The sequence below is a fragment of the Anastrepha ludens genome, chromosome 3 (assembly GCF_028408465.1).
Source record: "Anastrepha ludens isolate Willacy chromosome 3, idAnaLude1.1, whole genome shotgun sequence".
Classification (NCBI taxonomy): domain Eukaryota; kingdom Metazoa; phylum Arthropoda; class Insecta; order Diptera; family Tephritidae; genus Anastrepha; species Anastrepha ludens.
The window spans coordinates 25,767,141-25,777,574 of NC_071499.1; the positions used below are offsets into that span (position 1 = coordinate 25,767,141).

General features: G+C 40.1%; 1 pseudogene; it reads left to right on the top strand.

The window, feature by feature from the left end:
• Nucleotides 1-2,416: 2,416 nt before the first annotated feature.
• On the top strand, nucleotides 2,417-8,171 carry LOC128857422 (uncharacterized; annotated as a pseudogene).
• Nucleotides 8,172-10,434: the final 2,263 nt, after the last annotated feature.

The following is a 10,434-nucleotide window of genomic DNA, read 5'->3' on the forward strand; positions in this document are numbered from 1 at the left end:
TAAGCCAATTGACCCTGCACAAAAGAGGCATCGTATGCAGTTTCACTAGGCATCTGGCGTCTTGTTGACATCTGCCTGCTCTCTCACAAACTCACTGGCACGCAAGCGCAGGCGGACAGACAAGCCATGAGAACTGGAGATCAATATCACCAAGATGAATGCTATGAGAGTCAGCTACAATAAAGTAAAACATTAATGGTTGATGGGTCCCTGATCCTTTGTGGAATTTGTCAAAAGCTTCTGCTACCTCAACCGCACTATCACGGCCGACGGCGTAGTATGTGGCATGAAGATGTAAATTGCAAGGTAAACAAAGCAAGGGCGGCATTCGGGTGAATGCCTACAATATAGGTGAGTTACCGGCAATCTCCAGATGCTCTAAACTGCGAGTACTCAACTTATATGTGAAGCCAGTAAGAAGTTTTGTACGGAAGTGCAACATAGCTGGTCTTTAACACCATCTCACAGAGGCTACAATCTTTCGTCAAGAAATGCCTCCGCATCATCTGCAGAATATTCTGTCCAAACACCATCAGTCTATCCTTCGGTAAACCAAACGCAGAAAGTGGCGAGGGTAAGCCTATACGCTTAGAAAACCACCAGATATCATCACCAGAATGTCACTGGGCTGGAACCCGCAAGTGATCAGAAGTCGCGGTCGACCAAGAATTACAAGATGAGGTCGATGTTGCACGAGTTAGCAGATTCAGACACCACATGGGACGGCGCAAAAACAACAGCCCGGAACCGCGTACGATAGAAGAGTCGTGTCATGTCCGTAGGCTCTCAAGCGGATGGGGCAAAGAAAACAATTAGTGCAAGTTTTAGGCGGCTGAAAACTCGCTCGATTTCTTAAAAATAACTTTTTTCTGATGCCTTTTTACAATTCATTCCATCCAAAAATAAATTTCTGATGGAATAAAGGCGCAAGAGCATTAGCAAAAAAATTAAAAAGAGTCAGATCCACGATTTAGAAAAAGTGTTTATTATAACAAAAAAAGTGGCAAGGACCGTCGCCAAAAAAAAAAAAAAAAAAAAAAACAAAAAAAGAATGATGGAATCTACATTTTTATGCCACTGCTGAAAGGCAGATATTATACGTAGGCAGCTTTTTAATGACAGAAATGTACTCGGAGGGGTACCATTGTCTATAGTTTCAAAAGAGCCGCCTAGAAAATGGACAATGACAACGGGGGAGAACAAAAAATGTTTGTATGAAATTGCAAATTCGGGGTTGTTATTAAAATTCATATAATATTTTCTGGCTCATATTCGATTCTGGTACACCTAACAACAGGTTATTGATAAAAGCTAGTTGTAGATGCTAAGCTTGAGGCACTAAACTTAACTTAACGCGACAACCCAAGTCACAGTTGCGGTGGCCCATAGTTGCTAGGTGGAACAAAGGGCCTCAATAAACAGGTTGTAATTAGATTTATTTAAAGCTACGAATTTAATTTGTCGCCAAGTGTGACCTGCTTGTAGCGCTTCTTCTTCCACTAGCCGCCTGCACTTGTTAGATGGCCTACCACATCTCCAACTGCCTTGCGAGTTCTAGTCCAGGGCTGATTTTATGATATCTTCATGTGGTTTTCTCTGTTTGTGACCGATCCATTTCCACTTTTGCCGTCGTACTTCAAGATGGTGAGATATCTGCTTCGCTTATGCCCATAGGTCGGTGTTAGTGATGGTATCAGGCTCGAAAACGCGCGCAATTTCGCGAAGACTGCGAGTGATAAATACCTGGAGTTCTTGTGGTGGTCCCTGTGACTTCTACCTATTCGGAAAATTGCATTTGGCCATGAAAGGAAAACATTTTGCGTACGTAGAGGCCATCCAAAAGGCTTATACCGACCTCCACATACCGATGACCTGAAACACCAGCTTTTAGATCGCGCAAAGCGGTGTATTGAGGCCAGAGGAGACTATTTTGAATAAATAAACTCGAAGTTATCAGAACAAAGCTCCTGTAGTTTTGATTTTAGCTCAGTCTTGTTTATTTTGGATACTTAAAAAAAAAAGTAATGAAAATTCAAAAAAGAAAAATAGTCAAAACTGGTCATTTAATGTGCTGTCCTTTGTCGTCCTTTTGTGCCACCCAAAATACAGCACTTCATTAAATGCACCCAACTTAAATAAAAACTAATAAGTAACTTAACCCATCAAATCAAAAGAATAAAGTAGTTTTTATTGAACTTTTGGTTAAGTCAACTTCAAATAAAAACTCTGCATGCCTTTAAGTAAACCAATTAAGAAGTCGATACAGTCATTAAGCAACTCTGCCAAGAATCTATTTTACGCCGACTCTAAAATGGATGAAGTGGTGAATTTAGTATACCTTTAAGTGTAGAGCAGTTAAGATTAAGCCTCGTTAACTTATACGAACGAAGAACTCGAATTGTGTTACGTAGTTAAAATGAATATTTCCCAACTATTTATGAGTTATCACAACAGGTCCGGTGATCAGGATGCTATGGCCAATGTCGTAGCTGCGAACGCAATCATGCGAGTTATACACAGCCAACTCCTCCAGTATGGCACGGTTCTTACGTTTACGTTGTGCTGTCACGATAGGCACACCTGCAATTTTTACAACAACATGCTGGAGAAACTCTTTCATGTGTGGGGCTTGACAGTGTTGCAATTGGTGATGGTCCATAAAAATGCGACCCTACACGTATACGACACAAAGCGTATTAATCTCATCTTTATAGATTCCTATAAGTCATTTCGGTAAGTCAATAGATGGGTATGTAATATTTTCACCTTCTTCTTGATTGGCACGTTAACTGCTTACGAGATTTTGGCCGTGTTTAACGAATCGCGCCAGTGGTAATATCTTAGTTTGGGGAAAAAAGAAATCCATTATTTTTGCGTAAAATTCAAAACTTTATTTAAAATGTTACAGGTTGTCCGATTTGGGTCAAATAGGCAACGTTTTTTTTTTTTTTTAAATTTTTTTGTCATTTTAAAGGTAGCTTAATAATGCCTCTCTCATAGAAGTTTTGGTCTTTATTGGCGAAAAGCTCTAGTAATCGGTTTTGAAAATGGTGTTTTGATACCAGTTTCGTATCACTCAGGAAGTTTTGCAATGAAAAAAAAAATGTGAGCCGTCATGAGACGCCTGGCAGATGTGAAACATCGTGTGCGTACAAGTAATATAATATGCATAAAAGATAATATTATAATATTACAGGAATCAAATATAGCCTAATGAAAAAATGAAGTATTACGAATTTCTTACAGAAAATGGTAACTTTATTTAATAAACATTTATTTACATGTGATATCAAAATTCGATATTAATATCAAGCCACAATTTAAATATTTTCATCTGTGACTTCAGTAATAGTTATATTCGATGTTTCCTCTGCCGGTATTACTTTGACGATTGGTCGATGATAACTAAGGTACGTTACAAAAGTATTGGATGAAATATTATCAAGATATCTCACAAATACAGCATCTATTGTTGTTCCCTATTTGGTAGTAGATTCTCTTGGATTGTTGTTGATTTGCAATTGAAATTCTTTTTGAAGTGTGCTTTGAGTGCTGACATTTTTTGAATTTTTAGGTGGCGCAAAATTAATCACCCAGATTTGTATTTGAAAATTATTAAATAAAATTAAAAAAATGTTAAATAAAAAAATGATTTTGAGTGATGGAATTTTTGATTTTTCAGGTGGCGCAAAATTAATCACCCAGATTTGTATTTGAAAATTATTAAATAAAATTAAAAAGATATTAAACAAAGAAATTATATTGAGTGATGACTTTTGACCTTTACGCCCACCATTGCTTGTCTGTTTTCATACAGCAGCTCTACACTTCACAAATTTCAATTATGATTGACGTACTGCACTATTTGTAAAAAATATAAAAATAATCCGATAGTATGATTAATTTTGTGTCACTTTGTATGATAATCAAAATGTGTCTTTAAAATATGCCTTCCTCCATAGGCTTAAACTTTTTATTCAATTTCAACTTTTGCTCATTACGAGCTGGCATATCTCGAATTTGCTATTAAATAAGTTTGCACTTTTCATTTCGAATTAATAAAGCAATAAATTTGGCATTGCAAAATAGTTCCACTTGGTTTAAATAATTGAGTAATGAAACTTCTTTCTGCTGTAGCTCTACTTTCTGTGACCTTTTGATATTTTTCAACTCAAACACTGACCTTCGTCATTTCGTCGCACAGAGAGCGCGCCTCAAAGGTGCCCACTCTAGCCAGCCTTCCAGTTTCCCATGAATTCTCTGTAATCGAATTCCTATTATCTACATAGCAAATTACCGAACACATTTAAAAACACATAACACACCAACATTTACTAAGCACTCACGAGCATCCAACTTGCCGCTCTTTAGCAACTCTACATTTGTCTCTCTAACATGGCACACATACTAACCCACTTTAACCCACATCATTTGTGAGTTGTTCCTTTGAAATTGGCTTAGCACTTCTCATACTACTACACATAAATACTAATATACACGGCAAGCGTCGCCACGCCAACGATTTGGTTTACAAGTGAGCCAATAGATGTTTCACATCAAAAAAGTGGTAATCGCTTGGGGTCACGTCCGGATTATATGGTGCATGCATTAAAACTTCCCAACCCAGCTCCCGCAGTTCTAGGCGAGCCACCACAGACGTATGTGTCCTGTTGAAAAAAAAACACCTCTTCTGTTGACCAATTCTAGAAAACGCCAGCTTCAAACGGTACAGTTGTTGGCAGTTGTAGAGATCAGAATTTAGTGTTTGGTTTGATTCCTATCAATTCTCAACAAATACACAGTAGAACCTTCCTGGCCCTTAAACCTGATTGGGCCAACGTTTGAGTTGCTTCATCACGCTTTGGCCACGACCGTTTTCGCACAATATTGTCGCATGTGACCCATTGCTCGATGCTGTTGTGGGGGATTCGTGACAATAAATACTGGTACAAGGTTGTCAGTCCTAGGACCAGTTCCCTCCACGAGAGCCAGATCACCCACTTCAATTGTTCCTTTTCCTTACACTGGGGTTTCTCACCTAGTGAGGTGCCCAGTCTCTGGTTGGGGTTAACAGTTTCACCGCTAAAAGGACTCAAGTTGAGAGATTGACAGTAAGAGGTGATATACAACATGTCTCAAGATCAGTTTTCAAGTTGCACATTACTGCCCTTTGCGATATATGGTCCCTTCCGACGAGATGACGGAACCTATCGGATGAGATACAATAACGAAATCGATGCATTGATTCAAAATGGAAACGCAATACGCTTTATAAAAAGTCAATAAATCAGATGGATCGGGTCCATGAACAGAGTGCCCAAGTGGCGGGATGCCAGTATAGCGTTCCATAGGTAAGTGGTTGGACGGAGAGGTCGAGGGAGACCAAACAAACGTTGGATTGATGAGGTCACCATCGACTTGTGGAAAATGGTGATCGCGAACTGCAAAGGCGTAGCAGAGGATCGACAGTAGTTGTGGCAGCAATGGTCTGCACCAGATTGTAGTGATATTGATCATGATGATGACCCATTTTTCATCCTCAGTCATCAGCCGGTTAAGAAATGGGTCAGTTTCATTCCGTTTGGCCAAAGCTTCGCAGATGGAAATTCGATCCGTTCTATTTTTTGGTGTTAATTGGTGTGACACCCAAACAGCGAGCTTCTTTTTGAATTCAGTTTTGTGCAAATGATATAAAACTATTTTGTGCTCGATCTTTAGCTCGGGGCGATGCTACGACTACTAATATGCCGGTCAACTTCGATTATTTTAGTGATTTTAGGCGCAATTTTCGACATTATTGACATTTTCTTTAACAAATATAAGTGAATAAGTGAACGGAATCGACGAAACCAAAATTGCAAATTAGCGGTTACAGCATCGGCACCATAAGCAAAAAATTATTGTAAAAAAATTTAAAATAAAATCGGCACCATAAACTCCATTCAGAATTTCTGCGACCTGGCTGAAATTTTCGTACTTTCGCCTTTATCAAAGAAAAACTGTACAATGTACGGAATTTTCTCTTTGTTGATTTCCATGGTTTTTTTTTTTTTTGTCGGACAATTAGCAAGTACAGCACTCAGACAGCATTAGGTCCATTGTACTGCACTCGGGTTCACTTTTTAATTTTCTTTAAATCTACTCCACCTCCGGAGAAATCTGAGTAGATCTTGTGGAGCCAAGGAGGTCGCTGCTTAACATATCAGTGCCAAAGACTTCAAGCCTGATTCGAACGAAGGCCCGGCAGACGCACAGAAAGTGGTGCGCCTTCTCATCCTCCTCTCCAAATGCTGGACGGAGTGCACTGTGCGTCGCCCATAGAAAGTGGCCCATCATCAGTCCAACCAGCTGCCTACAGTCGTTTCTGATTAACATCCTGTAGCCCACAACTGAATGGAACAAACAAAAAACAGCAAAAGAATTTTTTTAGTGGGAAATGCCACGTTGACAACGAGCATAAACTTTAAATTGTTGGATGGATACTTTACGAGATATCGATCACTGCCGCCATATACCGAGAAAATAATGGATTTCTTTTTCCCCAAACTAATATTTAAAAATACTTTAATTGATATTTATTTTTCGCTTATCTTACAGAGAGATTGACATTGCTTCAAATACGAAAAACAACAACCACATTGAATACTACTACATTTTCATACAGGTACGAGATTATCGCTTGCCGCGCGAACTGCAGCTAATACTCGACTACTGTTGGGCTAATTCAATGATCAACTGCAGCGTTCAAGCACAAAACGCGCACGGTGAGATTTTCGTCTATTCATATTTTCCGTTCACGGCCGATTTCTGTGGTTTCGTAAAGCCGGTAGTTATTAGTCATTTCAATGGCACCGACTTCATACCACCGACTCTATTTCCACGCAAGTTGACCAATTTTCATGGGTGCGTATTGAGAGCGGCACTTTGGCATATACCACCTTTTCTTGTTTTGCACACCGACACTCAGGGCGTCAGTCGTATAGCGGGCGGTATAGAAGGCAACCTATTGCGTTTGTTGGCGAGGCAATTGAATTTCACAATCGATGTTAAAGTGCCGTCCAAAGCCAGTTCATTGCATACTCAACAGGCTATCGGATTCGATATGGTTTGAAAATGATTGCAGGAACTCTGCTAGCCCCTAAAATTTACTGATTCCAAATTTTTTCTTTACACATTTTTAGATACAAAGAGGCGAAGTTGAGCTCATCTTGGGTTGTTTTGCGCAATCGCCGGCACTGCTCGATATCGTCTCGAATGTGGCAAGCTACCATCAAACTCGCCAGATAATGTGCGTGGCAAGGTCGGCTTATCAGTTAACATCGTTGGAGTTCTTAGTTACCCCTTTTGATGGGTACATTTGGTTGTCTCTTTGGTGCGCATTCATCGCTAGCTGGATTTTGTATTATGCAACGTGTAAATGCTGGAAGAAAAGCCACGAGCAGACTCAACCCATTTTAAGCTTTCTAGCGATATTACTCGGCATGCCAGCCACACATATGCCGGATCGTTCTTATGCACGCCTTCTTGTCACAACTTGGCTTTTCTTTACCCTGCTGGTGCGCACTGTTTACCAGGGTATATTTTTTACACTTCTGCATCACGAAATAATCATGCCACCGCCCAACACTTTCGAACAGCTTTCCGATGAAAATTTTACAGCTGTAATGACGGCTACCAACCAGGCATATCTCGCTGATGTTAAACAATTACAAAACTTGCCTTCAATTATACTGCCATCGCTGGATGTTATGAGTGTGTTCGATTATATTTTGAAAAACCCACGACGAAATTTCGTTGCTATCGGCCTGCAAGATTTCTTATATCTCTATAGAAAGAAACACAAGGATAATGGCGCGTTTTTTGTGCTGCATCAGGATCTTCTTAATCTGCCTTTGACGATGTATTTGACTAAGCATTCGTATTTGACTTATCAATTTGAGGAGCGAATCTGGTGGATGCGCTCGGCAGGCTTCGTGCATGCCTGGGCATTTCAAGAATTGCAATTCACAGCAGAGGTAAATGGCTTTGATGAAGTTCTGCAGTTAGACAATCTTTCGGCGTTTTTTGCAACACTTGGCTTGGGTTTGTGCGTTTCGCTGGTGGTGTTCACCTTAGAGATTCTCTCCCTTCGCATACCACTTTTGCGCAAATGGCTTTTGAAAGTACACTAGGTAAATATTTTGGATGCAAATGATTTTAGCGAAAATATGCTCTTGTAACCTATGAATTCAATGCGATTAGTCGCATTGGATCCTTTGACTTTGTTGTTGTTTTTGAAATTATTGCATGTAATCACATTTAAGTCACTTTGTGCTAATCGTAGTTTGTGAATTGTAATTTCTTTGACTAAATAAATAAATATCTAAAAGACCATTCAAAAGTCGCGTCTCGATGTTGTTTTAAAATAAAAGGTGAAAGCTTTCGTTATTTTTATACAAAATACGGCTCTTAATAATTATAAATATGTGAAAATGCAGCTGGAGGTACTGAAAAGGTGTGTCGAGTGCTTAAAAGATATACGGAATGCTGGTCAGATTCATGTCTTTGTGGGCTGCGATCAACAAATAGTTGAGTTATTCAATTTTTTATTAGTTTCGAGGCTTAGAAATGGAATACCCAGAAGGCAAAAACCAACATTTTCGACACCTGCTCTTCTTTGCTTTTCAACGAGGTCAAAAAGCTGCGAAAGCAGTCCGGGACATTTGTGACGTTTATGAAGAATATGTCATAGGCGAGTCTAAAGCACGAAAATGGTTTAGCAAATTCAAAAATGGCGACATTGACTTCGATGACACGTCCCACAGCGGAAGATTTTCTGAATTCGATGAAGAACGTCTCAAATCACTTTTGAAGGCGAACCATTGTCAAACCAGTTGATGGCGGAAAACATGAGCTGCGATCAAAAAACGATTCTCAACGAAAAAGACAAAAAAAAGTCGCTTCAAATTATTTCTCAGCATATCGCCCGCCATCGAGCAACAGGCGATCATAAACAGCGTTTTTTGTACCAAATCGTCACGGGAGATGAGAAATGGTGCCCGTATGCAAAGAAAGGAGTGGGTGGCTCCAAAGATACGCCAAAGCCGAGAGTCAAGCGGGATCTTCATCCAAAGATGATCATGATATAGTATGCGTTTGCTAGGACTGGGAGGGCATGGTGCACTGGGAAATGCTCGAAAAAAAGCCACGGCCAACAAGGTACTCTACATTGTTCAGCTGTACTACGTGAATGAGGCTATTCGACTGAAAAGACCTGATCGACATGGTCAAGGCATACTGCTTCGCGACAACGCCGGGGGCGCGGTACAATAGACAGAGCTGGGGCGGCAGCCCTTGGTCGGGGAAAACCCGAGGAATTCCGATCACGTAGAACCGGCTGCCACGGGAATGGGCAATGATATCGATGGCCTTTGCGCCAAAGTGAACAACTACCTCATCACCTTTCTCGCTTTTTCACTGCGAGGAATCTCCAACTTTCCCCCACTAAGTCCACGGCGACCCTCTTTACCTCCTGGACAAAGGAGGTCAAACCTCTAAATTTTTGGAGTTACCTTCGACAATTTACTCTCATTCTCAGCGCATACAACTGCTATTGCCACTAAAGTCCAAAATCGCAACAAGGTCCTCAAATCGCTTGCCGGCAGCTCTTGGGGCAAAGACAAACAATTGTTGCTATCGACATTTAAGGCAATAGGCCGGGGAGTGGTATGGTGCGCTAGCCCAATACTCGGAATTTTCCTCTTCCGCTGGCCCTTCCTATGATAGCTCTGCAGTCCTTTCGCGAGAGCGTAAGTACGAATTGAGTCAGTTTTTTGTCCTTATTTCTACACATAACTTTTGCTGTTTTGCATGTGGTCAGATTAGTCCACCTAGCTTCCACTAGAGTTTTCATGTAGTCGTCAATTTCGTTATATATATATAGTATTTAGCGGGTTTTGTATGTCGTTCTCTTGTTCAAATGGTAGTCAAAGATCACTTTTTGCTATCTCATCTACTATTTCGTTCCCCATAATGCCTTTGTGACCAGGCACCCAATAGATATGCAGCCTACTGTTTGCGGCTAGCCTTTCTGTGGCCTCTCTGCTCCGTTGAACATTTTTGGACTTAATACAATATGAGCTTATTTCTTTTATTGCTGATTGACTGGAAATATAATAAAAGTCACTGAAAAATTTTAGCTCTTTTTATTAGCTTCAAAAATTATTTTTTGGCTCTTTTTAGATCTTTGTTTTTTATAAATTTACGTCCAACAGCAAACTTTTTCTGGCAACACTGGTGAAACCCCTAACTAATTTTTTATTTGTCCGTTTTTTGTGCTCTTTAAAGTACTCTGTTACATTCGGCTTCAGCCGATCAGCGATAAAATTAACCGAATTTCGGTTCGGTTCGGTTTCGGCCGCAGAAAGTGACGTTCAGCCTTTCTCAAGTTTAAGT